General features: G+C 39.6%; 2 long non-coding RNA genes across 3 annotated transcripts in view; one reads left to right on the forward strand and one right to left on the reverse strand.

The window, feature by feature from the left end:
- Positions 1 to 20,465, forward strand: part of LOC142363210 (uncharacterized) — a 96,651-nt gene that overhangs the window by 33,632 nt on the left and 42,554 nt on the right. The window lies entirely within an intron of this gene.
- On the reverse strand, positions 11,225 to 18,869 carry LOC142363173 (uncharacterized). Its single transcript, XR_012765554.1, has 3 exons — positions 18,606 to 18,869; positions 15,252 to 15,385; positions 11,225 to 11,544 (listed from the first exon to the last, which is right to left on the reverse strand). It is a non-coding gene; the product is annotated as an uncharacterized LOC142363173 (long non-coding RNA).

Genomic DNA, 20,465 nt, shown 5'->3' on the forward strand with positions numbered 1-20,465 from the left:
AAATATTAAAAAAATGTAAAATGTAGTTCAGAGTGCAATGCAAAATTAATTTTAAGACAGAGATACGCAATGTAAGAGAGAGTTCTAGAAAATAAACGTAGCTTCACAGACAAGAATAATTTTCATTGTTATTGATTATCTCAACAGTGACTGAAGACTGACCATTAGCAAGGAAGTCCTGAGAAAGCTGGCTGAGGAGAGTGTGTCTACACTTCATGGCCAAACTGGGGAAAAAAAAGAAAAAAGGAAAAAATTACAGCTAGTCCCCACAGATGTGAAGTCAGCATCTCTCACATGCTAACTGGTATAAATTTTGAGCTAGTCTGTTCGTTGCTTATGAACAGTCCTCTCTTCAGGTTGATGAAGCAAAAGGTTCTCCGTTAAGAACCATACTTCCAGTCATACCCCACACTGATCTCAGGGACTAAGGGTCTGTCTGCTGGAGACCGAACCACACACAGTTTTTTCATCCTTGTGCTGGCCAGACGTTTATCTGATGGTACGGAACAGACAGAGCGGAGAATGTTGAGCTCACGAGGCATTTTAGTTAGGATCCCTTCACTCCTCTTCATTGCTACACCTCTGGGACAGAGAGGGACTCGAAGGGAAATAGAGCTGTTGCATTTATTTGGCGCTAAGCTGAGGAACCTTTTGTGCCAGAGGTATTCTGTGACTGTCAATAGCATCTATAACCAAGAGCACACCAGCTCCAGCCACTGCGTGTCTCCAAGCCAGGAAGAGAGCTGCTTCCAGAGGCAGCGCAGACTTTAGGAAGGCTGAACCCTGAAAAGTTACTTACTCTGAAGGTGACTTTCTGATGATGACACAAGACCTTATGACGACTACAGTCAGAATTTACATACCAGTACCTAAACTTATGTGGGATGAGACGCAGTCGTGAATCACTGAATTAAGCTGTGTTAACAGAAGAATACTTCTTCATTAGTGTTACGGAAGTATTTTTCAACTTTTCCTAAAGATTTTTTTGTTCTGCTTACGTAAAAGAAGTGTTTGGATTTGGGGACTCCAGAATAATTTACCTGTGTTCTCAGAATCTGTTTTTTGATCCTCTTTCCCATGTATAGCAATAGCAGCTGTCAGAATGTGCAGGTTTAGAGCTGACAGATTCACTCTGGAGTGAATAGCTGAGCATAGCTGGCACCCACACTCCACTTCATTTGGAGGTGGCGAGTTGCTTTGTTTTTCTTCTGTTTTGACTTATTTAGTTGACGAGTAACAGATCAGAGTCATTCACCAGAGAGAGAGAACTCTGCTACTAATCTACCTCCAAAACAAACTCAGAAGCTAAGCCAGGTCACTCTTACTTTCCTGTCTTGAATTTACCTTGCTCACTGTTGGTGATGATATGAGCAACATTCACGGATATCAGTGGACGTGAATATGCCCAGGTGGCACATTAACGAACATTGCTTCTATTCCTGACACCAGCTAATTAATTCTTGTACTTCTATGCCAAGCTTTGCTTTTTTGACAGTTTGTTTAGCAGAGAATGAGCAGTTAGCTGTTGGTGTTGATTCATTCTTCATCACCTGTTCTTTCTCCAGCTGTCAGCAGTGCCTCCAAATGCAACTCTTTAGATTTTTACTGCTGAGCAGCTCCACTTGCTGTGGACCAAGTGGCAAAAATTTATCCATAGTGTTATGTCTCCTTACCTAATCAGCCACTTTTTCATAACTCATTCTGACCTTTGTCAGTACAAAATATTAATAGACAACTCCCAAGATGAATGCCCCAATAAGTAAAGGCTGTGAAGCTGCCCTTTGCGGACATCCCCAAGATTATGATTCTGTAAATCTCTTTGGTCATAGTATGCCTTAGGTGTTCCCCAAGATCTCCACAAAGTCTTTCCTGCCTTCTGTTCATGAGCTTTATCTTTGTTCGGCTGTGGGTTTTCACAGTGTTATTTTTCAGGTGGACAAGCTCCCCGATTCAGTTCCATGCTAGCCCACGGGTAGTTGTGGCAGCACAACTCTGCAGAAGGGGCGGCATGAGAGTCGGGATGAGCACAAGGACTGGAAAACAGGGCTTCCCTGAGCTTGTTTGACCAGCACAGTTTCTGTGTGTGTCATCATGATCTCAATACAGTAAAGTACTCAAATACTCCATAGGAAGAGATGAAAACCACATTCTGTAAAATCTTGTAAGTTTTAAAAAATGTGCTTCACAGGAGACATAATCTGCAGGTATAAAGAGACCAAGCCACAGAATTTTTTAAAAGATGACTGGTGTGGAGGTGCCTAATTCAAAAGATATAAGCAGTTCCGAAAGGCTAACAGGAATGGGCAAAAAAACAGTAGTAAAGCTGCTTAAAAGGCTACAGCAAAACTCCCACTTTTTCTCAATAGCATAATATAGTCTATTTCCAGCATCTTATAACATTCAGATTATTTTCTGTATAACACTTGTGGTTAAATTATTTATACGTAAACATTGAAGTTTGTGGTTTTCCTTACTAAATTGTATCTTATATTTTTTGGACTATTTATTGAATTTGTAAAGGCTATTCTAATTTCTAATCCTGTCTTTCAGCATACTGGGAGCTCCTCTCAATCTTGTGAAACATTAATAATTGTATTCTAACATCCAATTGTAGCATCCAAGTCATCAAAAAGGAAAAAAAAAACAAAGACAGGATTTTAGACGCCTCTGTAAAGCCCCACCAAGATGCTGATAATTTTTGAGTACTTTTCAGCCACCACTAAATCTATAGCAAGAGTAACATAAAAATCTATGTGTAAATTTTGAGTTGCTGCAAGAAAAACCAGAAGATAGGTGCAGGGTTATACTTGTACCCGTTCAGAGAAGACTATGTTCTGTAAATACGATGTTTGCAGTAGCCCTTGCAGTTGTCATCAGGAGAGTTAATAAAACTGGCTAGCAGGCAGAGCTCAGCCTCTGAGCTATTGCTTGTTACAGCCTTCTCATCCTATATTTCTGTCTCTTTCCTTGTGCCTGCCCTGACAATGGGACTAATCACAGCACATTGGTAGGGATATATATGAGAAGCCACTGTCTTTCATAGAGGTGACATGGTGCCAGTAAGAGGCATCTTGTCTTGAGATGTAACATCTTCCAATTTGCACCGGGTTCCTAATCACATAATTTGGAGGGGAAAATTCAATCTGGCATACAGTCCTTCACGTTGCCAGTATATGACGTAGATTGTATTTCCCTAGATAGTTTACAAGAATGCCATTTGAGACGTGTTCAAAAGCCTTATTAAAATTTAAAGATACACCTCCTACTGTCTCTCTCTCATGCACAAGAGCTGGTACTCTGTTGTAGAGGGAAATCAGACTTGCTTAATGCAGTTTGTTGTTCACAAATCCACCCTGTTACCTTCTACCTGTCTTCTGGATGAATCACAGAATCACAGAATCACAGAATGGTAGGGGTTGGAAGGGACCTCTGTGCGTCATCTAGTCCAACCCTCCTGCCGAAGCAGGGTCACCTACAGCAGGCTGCAGAGGACCTTGTCCAGGCGGGTCTTGAATATCTCCAGAGAAAGAGACTCCACAACCTCCCTGGGCAGCCTGTTCCAGTGCTCCGTCACCCTCAGAGGGAAGAAGTTCTTCCTCATGTTCAGACGGAACTTCCTGTGCCTCAGTTTGTGCCCATTGCCCCTTGTCCTGTCACTGGGCACTACTGAAAAGAGCTTGGCCCCATCCTCCTGACACCCACCCTTCAGATATTTATAAGCATTTATTAGATCCCCTCTCAGCCTTCTCTTCTTCAGGCTGAACAAGCCCAGCTCCCTCAGCCTCTCCTCGTAGGGGAGATGTTCCAGTCCCCTCATCATCCTTGTAGCCCTCCGCTGGACTCTCTCCAGTAGCTCTTCATCTTTCTTGAACTGGGGAGCCCAGAACTGGACACAGTACTCCAGATGAGGCCTCACGAGGGCAGTGTAGAGGGGAAGGAGAACCTCCCTCGTCCTGCTGGCCACACTCTTCTTGATGCACCCCAGGATCCCATTGGCCTTCTTGGCAGCCAGGGCACACTGCTGGCTCATGGTTAACCTGTCGTCCACCAGGACACCCAGGTCCCTCTCCACAGAGCTGCTCTCCAGCAGGTCCACCCCAAGCCTGTACTGATGCATGGGGTTGTTCCTCCCCAGGTGCAGGACCCTGCATTTGCCTTTGTTGAACCTCATCAGGTTCCTCTCTGCCCAACTTTCCAACCTATCCAGGTCACGCTGAATGGCAGCACAGCCTTCCGTTGTGTCTACCACTGCTCCCAGTTTGGTGTCATCAGCAAACTTGCTGAGGGTACATTCTAACCCTTCATCCAGGTCGTTGATGAAGAAGTTAAACAAGACTGGGCCCAGTACTGACCCCTGAGGGACACCACTAGTTACCAGCCTCCAACTAGACTCGGCGCCGCTGATGACAGCCCTCTGAGTTCTTGTTTTGGTTTCGGCTGCCGCCGGCAACAAAAGCGCCACGCGGCCGCCCCTCCCCCCGCCGGCGTGCGGAGGAGAATGGAAAGAAAGAGGCAGAAACTGGTGGGTCGGGATAAGGGCAGTTTAACAGAACAGCAAACAGAGGGAAAACAGGAACAACGACGATACAAATAAGGAGAAAACACAACCACGAACCGTACAACAGCCGCTCTCCCGAAACAGGACCGACGCTGCGCCCACCCAAGCCGCGAGAGCCTTCCCGCCGCACCGCCCCCCCCCACCGGAACCCAGCGTGACGTCACATGGTATGGAATACCGGGCTCTGTTTGGCCAGGTGGGGTCAGCCCCCACCCCCCGGCTGTGCCCCTTCCTGGATTCCGGTGAAAATTAACCCTGTTCTGGCTAAACCCAGGACAGTTCTGCCATTCAGCCAGTTCTCTATCCACTTCACCGACCACTCATCCAGCCCACACTTCCTGAGCTTCCCTAGGAGGATATCATGGGAGACTGTGTCGAAAGCCTTGCTGAAGTCAAGGTAGACAACATACACGGCTCTCCCTTCGTCTACCCAGCCAGTCATGTCATCGTAGAAAGCTATCAGATTGGTCAGGCATGATTTCCCCTTGGTGAATCCATGCTGACTACTCCTGATAACCTTCTTTTCTTCCACTTGCTTGATGATGGCCTCCAGGATAAGCTGCTCCATCACCTTTCCCGGGATGGAGGTGAGGCTGACCGGCCTGTAGTTCCCTGGGTCTTCCTTCTTGCCCTTTTTGAAGATTGGAGTGACATTGGCCTTTCTCCAGTCCCCGGGCACCTCTCCTGTTCTCCAGGACCTCTCAAAGATGATGGAGAGTGGCTCAGCAATGACATCCGCCAGCTCTCTCAGCACTCGTGGGTGCATTCCGTCGGGGCCCATGGATTTGTGGACGTCCAGATCGCTTAAGCGATCCCTCACACAGTCCTCCTCGACCAAGGGAAAGTCGTCCTCTTTGTAGGCTTCCTCACTTACCTCCGGGGCCTGGGATTCGTGAGGGCCAGTCTTAGCACTGAAGACTGAAGCAAAGAAAGCATTCAGTAGCTCTGCCTTCTCTGCATCCTCCATCACCAGGACACCCGCCTCATTCAGCAGCAGCCCCACATTGTCCCTAACCTTCCTTTAGCTGCTGATGTAGTTGAAGAAGCCCTTCTTGTTGTTTTTGACATCCCTTGCCAGCTTCAATTCCAGGTGGGCTTTGGCCTTCCTCGTTGCATCCCTGCACGCTCTGGACCACATTCCTGTACTCTTCCCAAGTGGCCTGCCCCTCTTTCCACATTCCATGGACCTTTCTCTTCTGCCTGATCTCTGCTAGAAGCTCCTTGTTTAACCATGCAGGTCTCCTGCCTCCTTTGCTCGATTTCTTTCTCAGGGAGATGCATTGCTCCTGTGCATGGAGGAAGTGTCGTTTAAAGAGCGACCAGCACTCATGGACCCCCCTGCCTTCGAGAGCCCTGGCCCACGGGATTCTTCCCAGTAGCTCCTTGAAGAGGGCAAAGTCAGCCCTCCTGAGGTCCAAGGTTTTGATCCTGCTTATCGCCCTGCTTCCTCCACGCAGGATCCTGAACTCCACCATTTCATGGTCACTGCAGCCGAGTCTACCTCCGACCTTCACATCCTCCACCAGTCCCTCCTTGTTTGTTAACACAAGGTCCAGCAGCGCGCCTTTCCTTGTTGGTTCCTCCACCACTGCAAATTGTTTCTATTAGTTTATTCTACATTTTTTCCCCCCTAAACTTACTTATACTTAGTGAAGTGAGCTGGATTCCTGATTGAAAGAAATATCTGCAGTTAAGTTACAAGAGAATTCACCTGTTCTTTGTGGTATGCAATGGTAAAAGATGTCTAATTACATCAAGTGCTTGTAAAATAGATTTGTCTCTTCGTTTTTCTTCTTGATGTTATATTGTCTTTAATATGCATGAGTACTCTTTACAGCTCCATCAGATTAATTTCTGTAGCGCTTTGTGTTCCATTGTTCCTTTCCTTTTTAACCTTCATCCACGATACTCAATTTCTTATTATTGTATTACTAACCATTTTTAAATCTTCCATTTTATTAAGAAACATGCTATTAATGGCATTATTATTAAAAATTTGCTGTTCCTATCACTAATCTTCAAAATGGTTAAGAAAAAAAGAATACACAATCAGTGCATGTCTAAATTCCACAGCAATAATACTGTCAATAATACTTCCCCACATGAAAACTGTTCTTTCTATTCCAATGCATAGAAGCAAAACCTTTACAGCTACACTTGGCTTAAAAAGAAAAAAAAAAGTAGAACCTTGAGCTTTTGATTCGAAGGCATGTTTTGATAATTCAAAAATATCTGGACTTCAGACAAGCTTTGCAACACAGGAAATTGTCTTTGAGACTGAAGGCCACATCAAGCTTTCCTAGAGTGCTAGAGACTTTAAATCATCTTTCTGCGAGCCAGGTTGCATACTAGCCATTGTTTTATTAGTCTTGTGGGTTAAAATTAATTGTTTGTTGCAGAGAGATTTGGATTTCTTTTTAACTTCAAGCCACAAGTTATTGAGACCAGAACTGGTTTTTCACTATGGGTTTTTATTATATGTATTACCACGTATGCTGTTTGGAATACAACAGTAAGAAGTACTTTTTATATAGTCAACTCAAAAGCATTAGTTTATGAGAAAAGATCTGACATGTAGTGTGTAGGTTAGTTCAACTGTTCACGTAAGCACATTGATTGTGAAATGCTGAATGCAAACCAGCTCACACAGGATTTGTTTTAATTTATCTCTGTTGGAAGAAATAAAACATATAATTTAAGACAAATTCCACTGTTTTGCTCTGAGTTTTACTAGTGCATGCCATCTAAAATGTACTAATAATGCCAAAAAATAAAACACTGAAGGTTCCTCTATTTATCCTCCATGTATCACTTATTTTGGTAATCAGGCTCAAAAATGATGGTAATTGAAATAATCCAAACCATAAATTTTGAAAGCTATCCCTTAGTACAGACCTTGACTACCTTTATAGTAGGGGGGTTTCTTTGTATCTACGTGAAAAAAATGTGTTGTCTCATGACTCTTTTTTGGTTTTTTTATACTCCACCTACAACTCCCTTACTCTTACTAAAGATTCAGATAGAAAACTGTGTTCTTCTCACTAGCTCTCCTGTTAAATAGGAAAAATGCATTTCATCTGTTGAGAAAGATAAATATGCTTCAATTATGAGAAAGTAATATTGGCCCACATTTTTTTGGACCTCAATTATAAGGGATTAATTATTACATTTATAAAGATTTCTGGACTGTTGCAATAAACACTTCTTTGTTCAATGGATTTAGATGGCAATTTACTAAGTAAATCTGCAGGCTCATTCAAATACATTTTTAGAGTGAATTACAGAAACAAATATATGGAATTCTTTCTGGACAGTGCAAAAGAAAAGGCCTTACTTTTTTGTTGTTGTTGTTGCTACCACACATGCAAACTTGGCTCTCTGAAGAGGACTCTGCCTTCATAAAACATTAATCAGAAGATTCTCTCAATTCTATCAGTGTATGAAAACAAGACAAAAGAAGCAGAACCATTTCTGTCATGATTCAGATGGATTAATTTTCTGTAGATATGCAAAAAAAGTTGTTCGTCTAAATCTACACTCTCTGTGCAGCCTGGGGAAAGAGACAGAAGGCAGAAAAACTGCCTTATGGAAGTGCCTACTTCTTGAGGGGAAAAAAACAGGGCCTCTTTCCTGGGGACTGACTCTTGAGGGAATCTAGAGTGGCTAACTGAGACTAAACAGCCAGCTTTTGAAATGCTGGAGTGAGAACATTGTCACAGAAGAGATTAAAACTTCCTCTGAGCTGAGCAAGGATCAGAAGAACTGGCTCTGGTCACGGAAATTACCAGGGAACTGGTCCATCAGGGGTGGATCTTTGAATACACACAGTTCATAGCTCCAAAATTAATATGTTTTGGTTTTTTTTTTAAATGGCAATTACCTAAAACTAATCCTGCAGAACTACAGACAGCTGCATACCAAATGTAAGCCTACAGACAGTAAGCCAATTTGTATGACATAGCATATCATGCAATGTTGAAGACCTATCAGGGCAATAGCATTGCTACTACAGAAACTTTTTGTAAGCACAACAGTAACAAAAAAATTATTTAAACATTTACTCTTCAAGTTTGCAGCTAAATGTAGCTTTCACCTGAATGTGTGTGGGGTAATCTCACTTCACCTCCCCCCAACAATCACAGGAAGGATCACAGAATCTGAGAATTGTTTAGGTTGGAAAAGACCTTTAAGATCATCGAGTCCAACCATTAATCTTGCACTGCCAAGTCCACCACTGAACCATGTTCCTAAGCGCCACGTTTGCACGTGTTTTAAATACCTCCAGGGATGGTGACTCCACCACTTCCCTGGGCAGCCTATGCCAGTGCTTTACAGCCCTTTCTGTGAAGAAATTTTTCATAATCTCCAATCTAAACCTCCCCTGGTGCATTTTGAGGCCTTTTCTCCTGACCTATTGCCTGTTACTTGGGAGAAGAGACCAACAGCCACCTCGCTACAACCTCCTTTCAGGTAGTTGTAGAGAGCGAGAAGGTCTCCCCTCAGCCTCCTCTTCTCCAGACTGAACAACCCCAGTTCCCTCAGCTGCTCCTCAGAAGACTAGTGCTCTAGGCCCTTCACTGGCCTCATTACCCTTCTTTGGACATGCACAGAAGTTTAGAAATCTCACATTACATCTCATATTAGTACTGTAAAATATTCAAATGGAACTGTTGATCACTACAGCCGAATTTTCAGTCTGGTTTGGTCTGCTGCTTTAAAACTCTGCATGGTCCCAAAGAGAAATACCACAGCCTAAGTGAGTTCTTCTAAGAAAGGCACTTCCTTTCTAGTATTTCAGAACTTTAGGACTACTCTTGTATGTTTTTAAATTACAAAGCTGAAAGTGTCTTAAATACTCTCTGTCATTATTTTATCAAAAATGCTGATCAAAATCAAAATCAATATGCCAGGAAGCAGGCAAATCTGCTTTTAAGGCCCAAAACACCTCTGAAACCTTAGTTGTTATTCCTGGAAGAGACATTGATGTGTGACAATAATGCTATTTTTACATGCACCACCTTCTGAAGGTAACCCTGGACTGATTCAACACAGTAATTGTGATTGCTTACATATGTGCGCTAAAAGGTACCCAGCTATCCTAATCTTGTCCAACTGTACCCATTTAAGCTAGTTTCTCTTCATCTTTCATATAACACAACTAGTTCCCTACCGATATTATCTTGATGCTTTTGTAAACTTTTGATGCTTTTTTTTTGCTGTTCTATTTTCTTTTTGACAAGAGTAGCTCCTTTATGTGGTTTGATAAAAGCAGAATGCTATGACTAACGTAGTGCGCGAGTTTAACCACATTCCCAGAAATATCAATTTCAAGGATTTTTATATCTTAATTTGATAATATACTCATTTCTATGCATGTTGCACATGTTCAAGGACAAATAAGGTTTCTAATAAAGAAAGTGGATTGAACTACATGATATGAAAATTGCTAACAGCTGGAGGGAAGGTGCAGTAATGGCAACTGGCCATCATAAGACAATGTAGAAACAATGAAGAGGCAAGTAGGCGGCATCTGTCCAGAGACAGATGCCCTTGAAGTACAGAAAGCCACAAAATAATAATAGGACAGGTAAAGAAATGCAAATGGATTTTTAAAACAAAATTCCAAGCATTATTGTTATAGAATAAGCACAAGATGGAAAACTGTCAATAAATCATCTAGACAAAAATAATTGGAAAAATATTAGTAAAACTATATATCCTGAGTTATGATTTCTATCTAGAGTAGTAGCATTGCATTAAAAGGGAAAATAGGTCCCAAAAAATATCAACCAAAAATATCATCATGTTGGGTTTAATATGAAGTAGATTTTTTTTCAGTATAGTCATTTTAAGGGTACTGATTCTGGTTCATGGAGCAATCAAGATGTGGCGGCTGTTGCAGATTACCATTTCCCTGCCAAAGCCAGCAAAATAGGAAACAGGCCTATAGCTCAGCAGATTCAGTTGTGATAAAGCAAATGGAGGTTACTCGAAGGTAACCAGAATCCTTTGAGGAATATCATTCATCTCTCCACTCCACAAGAATACTCCATCCTGTACAGGAGCACTGCTTTCTGTTTTCATGGACACAGTAAGAGACAGTAGATGCAATTGTGAAGAATGTACTTTGTAACGAGGAAGTCGGAGTTCCTGGCGTCAGGCTCTGTGCACAGAAAATGACTGTCCTATGAAGCCTGGGGCTGAAAAGTGATCTCTCAAGAGTTGATCCAACCAACATTTTAGGTTTTGTGAAGCAAGCTTACAATGCAGATTCTGGTGGCAGAGAAAAGAAAACACACAGAGAGAACCAGAACACGGAAAAGATCTTCCTACCAGAGAACCTGAAGAGTGACAGAGATGGGGAACAGCCATGCTGAAGGTCAATTGCCTAAAAGTTGAACATAAGAAAGGGCAGGAGTTGAGTGCGCCTACTATAGGTGCTGTGATTGTAAATAATCTTAGCCTGTGCAATACAGCACACATACCTGTTACCAAACCTTGAACATGGAAGAGCATCTTGCTGATTTATGCTACCACATCAGACAACAAACTGAAATGGCTGAGGCAGGTGCTTGTTGTGTTCTGCTGTGTGGTGACAACCCAGGGCAGATAAATAGGCCTGGGGCAGAAAAGTAGGGATGGTAATCTCAGACAGCCATAGCAAGATTCACCCCATTGCATTTAGCGTAGCATTTATTTCAAAGTAGCCTGAACACGTCAAGGGACAGAAGACCTGAGATTCTGTAGTACTTTAGTCCTGGAAGGCTTCTGAACCCAAACACTTCATTTCCTCCTGTGTGGGTGAGTTCACTTTGTGGATGAGTTCAGACAACACAGTCACCGGCCTAGGAACAGGATAAGCCACAGGGCACCGATTGGCTGGTGCAGCAGCTCACGTATCCGGAATTTGCTAGTGCCAGGCAAGTGCCTGGGAATTGCCTTGCTGAATTCATGAAGGTGCAAAACTCTTCCAGCTGCTGAGAGATCTAGATAGAAGAAAGTGTCAAAAATCATCCTTTTATATGCAAACAGTAGTTTGCTGAAAATGTAAGATAACAAGAGCATACAGTGATTCACAATGGTTCCAGGACTTCTTTGGATTACTGGAAGTAGCTTTCAGCTCTGTTTTTTTGAGCAGCAAATCAGTATTTCTCAGTAAGCATTCCTGATTAGAGTCATGGCTTTTTTTTTTTTTTTTTTACTTTTTTGACCTTTTCTATCTGGGACATATTTGTATTTTGTGAGCTTCCAAGGATGAAAGTTTTATTTCTTTCTCTCTCCTAATTCTTGTGCGAATAGGACAAATTCTTTGGGAATGAATAGAAGCTCTTTGGCCTGTAAAACTTGCCCTTTTTTGGTTCTATCTTTCTCACATGATGTCATGCAGTTATTTTTCTGAATGACTTCAATGTGTTTGCCTCAACAAGTATGCTATTTTATTGTTATACTTTTCATCTTTTTAAAAGGAAACTTCCACCCTTTCATTTAAAAGAAAACAAAACAAACAAACAAACAAAAACCCCCACAAAACCCCCCAAACCTCCACATTTTTCTTTTCTCTTTTTCCCTTCTGGTTTTTAATAATATTTAGGAGATGTACCCGTAAGATAAGCACTATGCATCTTCTGCAAAATCAATGCTGAGACTCCTGCTACAAGTTCTGTATTGAGAATCTCTGATAATATAAAGATGTCTGTAAATAATTCGCAGGCATCTTATACAATTTTCATCTTACAGTTTTTCAGAGCTGTTATTGTCACTATCTCTCTGCTCCATTACACTATTTCATTGTTATTATGAAACTATGATTATGTTGCATACAATTATATTAGTAAGAATTAAAGAAAGATTCCCTTAAAAAAAAAATCCTACAAGAAATTATTCTAAAGAAAGGGAATTTTGAAGGAATTCTAAAGATCTCTCTAAAACAAAGATTTCTGTGGTAACTGGAAATATACAAACACAACAGACAATTCCCTCTCTTCTGGCATCACAAGTGAAGGGGACAAATTCCAGATTGCTGAAATGGAATTCTGGTTTGCTAAAATGGAGTTTAGCAATCTGGAGTTTGCAACAGCAATGTGGGATAGCAAACCTCAATCTGATAAGGAGATAATTCATGACACTGACTACCTTTCCTGCCTAGCTTCTTGGTAAAACAAGTTTGCATAATCTGACTGTTGGCTTCACAGTGATAAAATAAGTGCAAAGTATTTCCTGAGAAGCTTGAGAAAAAGCACTGTGCTTCTATCATAGCACTTTTTCTCTACTAGTGAGAATTTATAATAGTATTTTGTCCCTTGAGAATATATTGAATTTAAATGGCCATAGTGTACACATTCTGCTACTTTATGGTGGATACGGTCAGAAAAAAACTCAGCAAGGTGTCACAGAATCTAGATTAGTGGCAGTTCTGAACTACTGAGGAGATGTGTCCTCTCCAAAGCAAGCACTCCATCCATACAGGGTGGCTATTTTTCAGGAGGAAACACCATATGTGTAGGCGACTTTGGACAACTCACATGGCTAGAGACTGCAATACTGTGGAGAGAGCTCCACTGGAAAGAATACCCAAGATGACTCTACAAATCTGTCTGTAATATCTCCAATGTACTTTGTAGCATTGCTTTAAAGATGGCATGTGTTATTTATATAATACTTAAAATCCTTACAAATATTCAGTTGCTATTGGCTTATTTTTAATTTCTCCACTCAAGCCCTTGACATACCACAGATGTTCAAAGGTTTGTTTTTAATCTTGAAATTATTTTCATATTTTAAAAATAAATTCAAACCCACACATATTCACCCAACTTTCTGATGTTTCTCACTTTCTGAAAACCCTATGCAACTAAAATATATCCAGTATGAATTTTAATCCATTTTGACATCGAAGATATATTCTTCTATACATTTGATTACTGATGAAATTACATACTTTTGCAAGGTCTCTTAACCAGCTTTTAAATTTGAATAATTTAAATTAAAAACATCTGAATTAAACAAACTAAACACTCCACGAAATCCTGACTATGCTTCAGAATTTGACAAGAGTTTTAATTCTTTTTTCATATTCCCAAATCACATGTACAAAATACAGCCCCTCTGTTGGGACCTCTGCTTTCTGAAACTTGTTGTTTACCTTTGTTATTTGCTGTTGCTTAATTTGTATTATCTAGTAGTGTGTGTATTTATAATGTAGCAGGTAAAGACAATGAGGAGCACTGGTAATTAAACATGAGAAACAAAATCTTTGTGCTTCTTTCACATTCTTTAATACATGTCTAGGAAAAGCCCAGGAGAAATCCACATTAGAAAGGCAAAGAGGAAAGCTGTTGTCAAAGATTCTGACTAGGCAAAGAAAGGACCCACAAAACCTAGCTGCACAAATATTTGTACTATGGGAGTGTGGTGATTCAGTCTCTCTGGTTATCAAGATAAATTATGTTGTAATGGCCACTTCTCTCATTCTCTAAGTTCTCAATGAAATTCAGCCAGCTGGTTAAAATGTAACCTTTTCCATCAGAGATTCTCAGACCCTGGTCTGCTAGAATGCTCTATGAAATAACTTCAGGTTTTTGTTTGCTTTTTTAAAATTCATGCACTTTCATTCCCACTCATGCAAAAAATAAAACATCTCATTCTGCAGGGGAAAATATAAGTAATGGAATTCAACATATACACTATTTTTGTTCATTTATAAGTCAATGTTTTATGGCAGCAATGTATGGGATTGTGTATGTATTTCTTTTTCCACTAAATTGACAAATTCTGCTTTATGTTTTCTGCATTTTTAAAATACAACTCTCTCTCCCACTACCATAAACTACCATTAACATACAAAAAACTGCTTTGCTTCTTGTTGGAATATATATCAAGCTGTTTGAATATTTATGTTGTGGAATAGGCGGCCATGGAATAATTACTCACTAAATTGCATGTTTTAAAAGAAGAAAAAATCAAAAGCACAGAAACATCTGCACCCTTTCATTTCCTTCTCTTTACTTATATTTTTCTAACATATTGAGTGTACAAATCATCTGATAAGACAAACCTTTTTAAGCAACATGTTATGTATTAGTAATTTCATATTTTTAACTTATAAATCATCTTCCTATTTTCAGGAAATATACTGTTCCTGAAGAGATGTTTTCACCAAAATATTTATCCAAGACAATTAAAAAGAAAAGTGGCAAATTGGGGCTGATGCCTTTCCTTAGTCTTCTCTAATTTCCAGATTCATTGACTCTGATGATTATTCATCTTTCTTAAGTCTAAGGCATTCAAAATGTTAAGCATTCTCAACTACAATCTCTCATTGGAATTAAAAAGCTTTACATAAGTCAGGGGAACAGCAGCCATTCTGCAGAATCTCACTTTTATATGTATGGTAAAATGGAAAAACATCTGAAACAATAATTAGAATCCTATCCCACATAACTAGAACTGTTCAAATTTCATAGCAGGGAAGAGAAGAAAGCAAGATGTTGCTATCCTTACTCTGCTTCATGGTACAGGCGGGCAGCGAAAGAATTCGAAGCATGAAAGCCTGTAATAATTTCTGTGTTTTTTAAGAATACTGTGACAATTATACGATAGAAGACCTATTGATTTAAAAGGTTTCAAACACAGGCGGCAAATACTAACAAGACAATCAATACTATCAAAGATAAATGTAGTGAAATACATCTACCTGAGAATCACAGGTGCAGCAGGACGACAGAATACAGATCCGCTCAATGGCTCCCCTGGAAGGGCTTCCAGAAGAGCAGGAGGTAAGATCCCAGGGTGATCAGTAGCTCTGTAACATTTTCAACTTTTCCTCATCTACAAGGAACAAGAGAAGACAGTGTCTCCAGTGCTACCATGTTGCAGTGAATTAATCTCTCTACCACAGCTTCCAGCTGCCTCTTTCTGGGGTTAATGTTCCTTCGGAGTCCTATTTCTGCTAATTAAAGAGGGTACACCAGCCTAGAGTGAGCTTTGGTACAGCATGTTAACTACAATAGTTTTTATTTGCTGCATATGAACACGGTTCAGTGATGGAATCCATATTCTTTGGAGGATTCACAAGTAAATACTTCAAATAAGTGTTACAAATCAGTCCACAGATGTTCTCTTTGCTGTAAAGACAGCATCTTCTCTCAAGGTGTTGGCTTCTGATTGCAATATCACTGCCACAAATCTCAGATAGTTAACAGTAACGTTTGTCCCAAATTATTTCATATTGTCACTCATCCTTGATAATGAACTCATGGAGAAAATAAAGAAGAGATTGGACACGCCCACCACTCCAAAGTGAAATGAAAGGCAACAGGAACTAGAGAAGGAAACAAAAAGCAAAGGAAGACTGAACATTTCATAAATTTAAAGAAGGGGGGGGGGGGATAGCAAAAAATCATCAACCTGTTCAAAAAAGAACAGTACACAAAAGACATTCACAATCCAAACTCCAAGACCACCAATTAATTGTCAGTAGGTAAATACTACTAATTGTCGGTATGTAAATACTATTAGTATGTTCCCAAAAGTGCAAAGATCTGGAAAAAATCAAAGGTATCATCCTGCAGATTGTGGATTAAATTGTTAAACATGAAACTACAAGTCAGATTATGCATCTATAAAATGAATGTTGAGGTTATTCCACAGCTTATTTGTAAGAAAAAACTCAAAAATTAATGCTTACATTTTAAGACATGTATTAGAAATTGAAAATAAATGAAACAAGACCTCCACAACTTAATGGTTAAAATCAAAAATGTAATGAAATTACATCTCCCTATGGACAAAGACTAATTTCCAGGGTTCTGGACCATGTGGATTTCATATCAAATGACAAACTGGATTCAAGTTAAATCCAACAGAAGCTAAGAAAGCTTCTTTTCAAATAATGTGTTGTAGGACGAAAGTGAAACAGTTGATCTCATTCAGGTAAGAAACACAGAAAGTTAGACAGTAATTAATGCATGCCAAGGAACAAACAAAAAGCAACTAGCTTTGGGCAAGCGTAATCAACTTACTGCTTTTCGGGAGAAGAACCAGCCTGGAATCTTATTCTGCGAACTCAACAGCAAAGTTGTACTAACTTTGGTTAGAGCAGAATGTCAAACCAGATTCTGTTCCAGGACAGAAATGTACCGACACAAAGTTATGTTTTTATTGAGGTAAACAGAACATTACTGAAAAAGGCGGTATTTAGATGCAGGCTTAAGGCAAGGAAAAACTTCAGACAAAAGTTTGGCTATAGCTACTATGAGAACTGGAAAGAAGTAAACTCACAGAGTTCTCCCAAGATAGAGAGAAAGAAGATAGAGGAAAAAAAGGAGAAGTATAATCAGGCACTTCACATACATTCTTTTTAGATTATGTAGAAATTAAATTCAATTTTTGCAAAAACCTCATGACATCCTGAATGATGCTAGATGTACAAGTTTAAGTAGTAAAGTAAGTAGAAGTAAATGTACTTGTATTCTTTTCTCTAGTGCTGCATTTCTACAAGTAAAGTAGTTGCTGCAGCCAGCTCAGGGGCTGCTGCTATTGCTGGCTGTTGTGTTCATGTCAATTTGGGAAGACACGTGCCGCAGTGACAGGTGGTGAAGTAATGCTGTTGCTTTCAAGTATTTCCACTGTCACCCCGAAATGTCGTATCATTTATGTACTGGAATCCAGGGCTCTTTTAAAGACCTGATGGGAGAAAATTAAGTAAAACAACACAGTGCATAAATGCATGCAAGTATTGTATACCCAACATGTTTAGAATACATGGCTGTAATGTTTGAAGAAAAAGGAAATCTTGAGCAGAATTTAAACCCATACTCAGATCCACCATCCCATAACTAATGACACTTCTATTGGGTTTTCAAAAAGAGTGCATCCAATGGTCATCGGAAGCTGCAAGATGCAAAGGATGCAGCAAACTCACTGGAGTTTAATTATGGAACTGGAGTAACTTGTCAGAAAGTCAGCTATCCAAAATATTTCAAGTTACTAGAAAAACAGTATTTTCCAGAGACTGATGGGAACTTAAAAACTTTTTAACACGACTGGAGAGAGTGTTTAGCAGACCAGCAAAATAGCGAGGAGCATGCTAGAATCCCAGAGGTACCTCTGCCAGTGTGTCATACTCATCGTAAATCAGCAGTGAGAAAATAATAGTTGACTTACAGAGGATATTGTTCTACAGCATAAGCTTTGCAAAGATTCAATATGCTCAGGAAATAATCAATATAAAATTATTGTTTAAATTTAGATTAATTATAAATATTATTTTTATGTCAATAAAAATGAAAGCATAAAATCAAAAGTGTCTGGAGTTAGAAGGTAGTGATTTTTGGGGCCTTATTCTCTCCTTTATGGCACTTCACATGCTTTTTCATTTCTGTGCAAACTGTAAAACTGAGATTGTCTACTCAGTATTTCCGACAGTCATTTGCACTAATTTTATCTGTTATCTAACAGACACTGGAGATACCACAAGGTGAGAGGTGACTTTTAGTTGTTGATTCTCCCTTGCAAGTTACACATGTAACTTTTTGTGTGCATTTATGCATTTATGTGTGCTTAGGAGATGACTGGAATTTTGCTGCCTGAGATTTAATCCACTGCATAGTTCTGTCTGAATGATGAACTCTTTCTGCTCTCAGTTTAAGATGTAAGCACCCAGACTGCTTAGTCATAGCATGGTGAGGAACTCAATATTTAAACAGAGTAATCATAAATAATGAATCACCAAAAATGTTAATTATTAAAAATGATTAAGATCTCAGGAAGGTCAACATTAAACTGATGTTCCCAGTGAATTACTTCTTTAAAAAAAAAAAAAATTCTTTTTCAGACATCTAGGTTCTTACAAAAATCCTAAATTACAAAAGCATTACACTTAGTACTTACTTAATAACATACCACTACAAGGACTGACAGGAATTACAGAGAGCAGAATTAATGCTAAAGCCTTGAAAATAATTCATTTATACAGCTGCCTTATTGTATCTCATGTAAGATGGTTTGCATGTAAAGATGATACTGTAAAGAAAAATTTCTAACTCACAGATACAAAGAAAAGTTCAGAAGTGCTGCATTTCAGTCGTTTTGGAGAATCCCTCAGACAGGTTATGTTCCTTAAACCATCATAATCAGGTATAACTCTCATGTCTCATAACTCTCTTAATAGCAGGTGAAAAGACTGAGTAACTGCAAGTGCTTTACAGCCATTAACTGTTGGTAACACCAAGTAAGGCCAGCCTTTTACACACTGATCTTTTTTGATGCTAGACACATCTACAGCGTAGGTTGGTAACTTTTTATGCTAATTCCTGAGAATAAAAACTGGGGGAAAAACTACTGCAGTTCACTGCTGAGCATGTGAAATTAAGCTGCTATTTGTTAAATTTTAACGTGCAGAGCTGTGAACTGCAATGACCGCAAAGCCAACATTCCTTTGGCTCTGCAGCCCTGTTCTGGGCCAGGCACTGCCAGCCTTGCAGAGCAGACAGATAGGTGCAGTGAACTCTTTAACCAGCTTGCCAAGAAATTCATCTACTGGGGCTTTCCATCCGTGGTCAAACACTTCAGAAACAGCTGTGACAGTTTGAAGATGTTACTTCTTTTACTAATTTTTTACCACCCTCAAGTCCCAGTAAGTGAAATGGACTTCCTGAGCCAGTTAGGTTCGGTTGAATCACCTTCAACAACAATTAAAAACGATTGAATTCAGTACGCCGCTAGGTCTACACTGAAAGGTACCTGCAGACTAGTCACGCTCAGAGCTCGAAGGGGACAGGGCGGACCCAACAGCTCTGTGGAGCTGGTGTGCAGACACTCCGTGCGGAGAGAGGTTATGGGAATAATTAGGGAATAGAATTATCAAAGATTTTGTTAAAATTCAGCAAGCAGAGATCATACTAGGAGTTATGCCCAAAAGGGTTAAAACTTGGTTAAATACATAGATTTTTCACAGAAATAACAAAAAGCACATGCTCAACAGACAGGCCACTTTCTTGCCAACACCAAATCTCAATTCCAAGCCTTTGGGTCATTCCAGTATTTAGAAGAAAAAAGTTGCCAGACCTATTTTTTTAACGAGGACAATAAAGAACACTGGCCCGTAGGCTTAATTTAAAAAAACAAAGAAAACCCCACAACAACGTTAAAAAAAATGTTTACCATGTTTACACTTGAAATACAAAAGATATCTCTTCTATGGTCTCTCCTTTTTAATAGTTAATGTATTATTAATGTAAATCATTCTACAAACAAAGAGTGGATTTAAGTTTACTTTCTAAGTTTTGTTGTTGTTGTGTTTTGGGTTTGTTTGTTTTTTTTAAGGATTTCTATGGTATTCAGAATTAGCTCACCTAAGTCCCAGGCTATCACATCTGGATACTAGTACGGCAACATAACTTCTAGGAATACTTATTTAGAATATTTAAATGCTTGGACCAAGTGCCATAACATTAATCCTGCACAATCTAAATCTTAAAATTTCTTTCATTCTCAATTATATTCTTCGTATACAAGAAATATATTTAATGTTATGAGATTACAAGCAGATATAATAAAATGTACACTGATGTAAAATTAGAACACTTGAAATTGCCTCTTAGTAATTTTTTCTTCTGAATGCTCTATTGTACATTAATTAGCATTCTTCACTCTTTGAAACAGTCATTGGATATCTGAGAAGTGTCACAGAAGATATCTGAGAAGATAACCTGAGTTTTAGCTGATAAGTTCACATGTACCTCAGTCTGGAAAAATCTAAGTAAAGCAATGTAATTTTAAAATGGTCAACAGGACAGTGAAAGTATGGATGATGGAGCTAAATGAATACAATGACCACTACAATACAAAAAAGAAGGTTGTGGCTTCAGGGGTGACAAAAGTCAAAATTATGCTTCCAAGCCTCTAG

Source organism: Opisthocomus hoazin, chromosome 15 (assembly GCF_030867145.1).
Source record: "Opisthocomus hoazin isolate bOpiHoa1 chromosome 15, bOpiHoa1.hap1, whole genome shotgun sequence".
NCBI lineage: Eukaryota > Metazoa > Chordata > Aves > Opisthocomiformes > Opisthocomidae > Opisthocomus > Opisthocomus hoazin.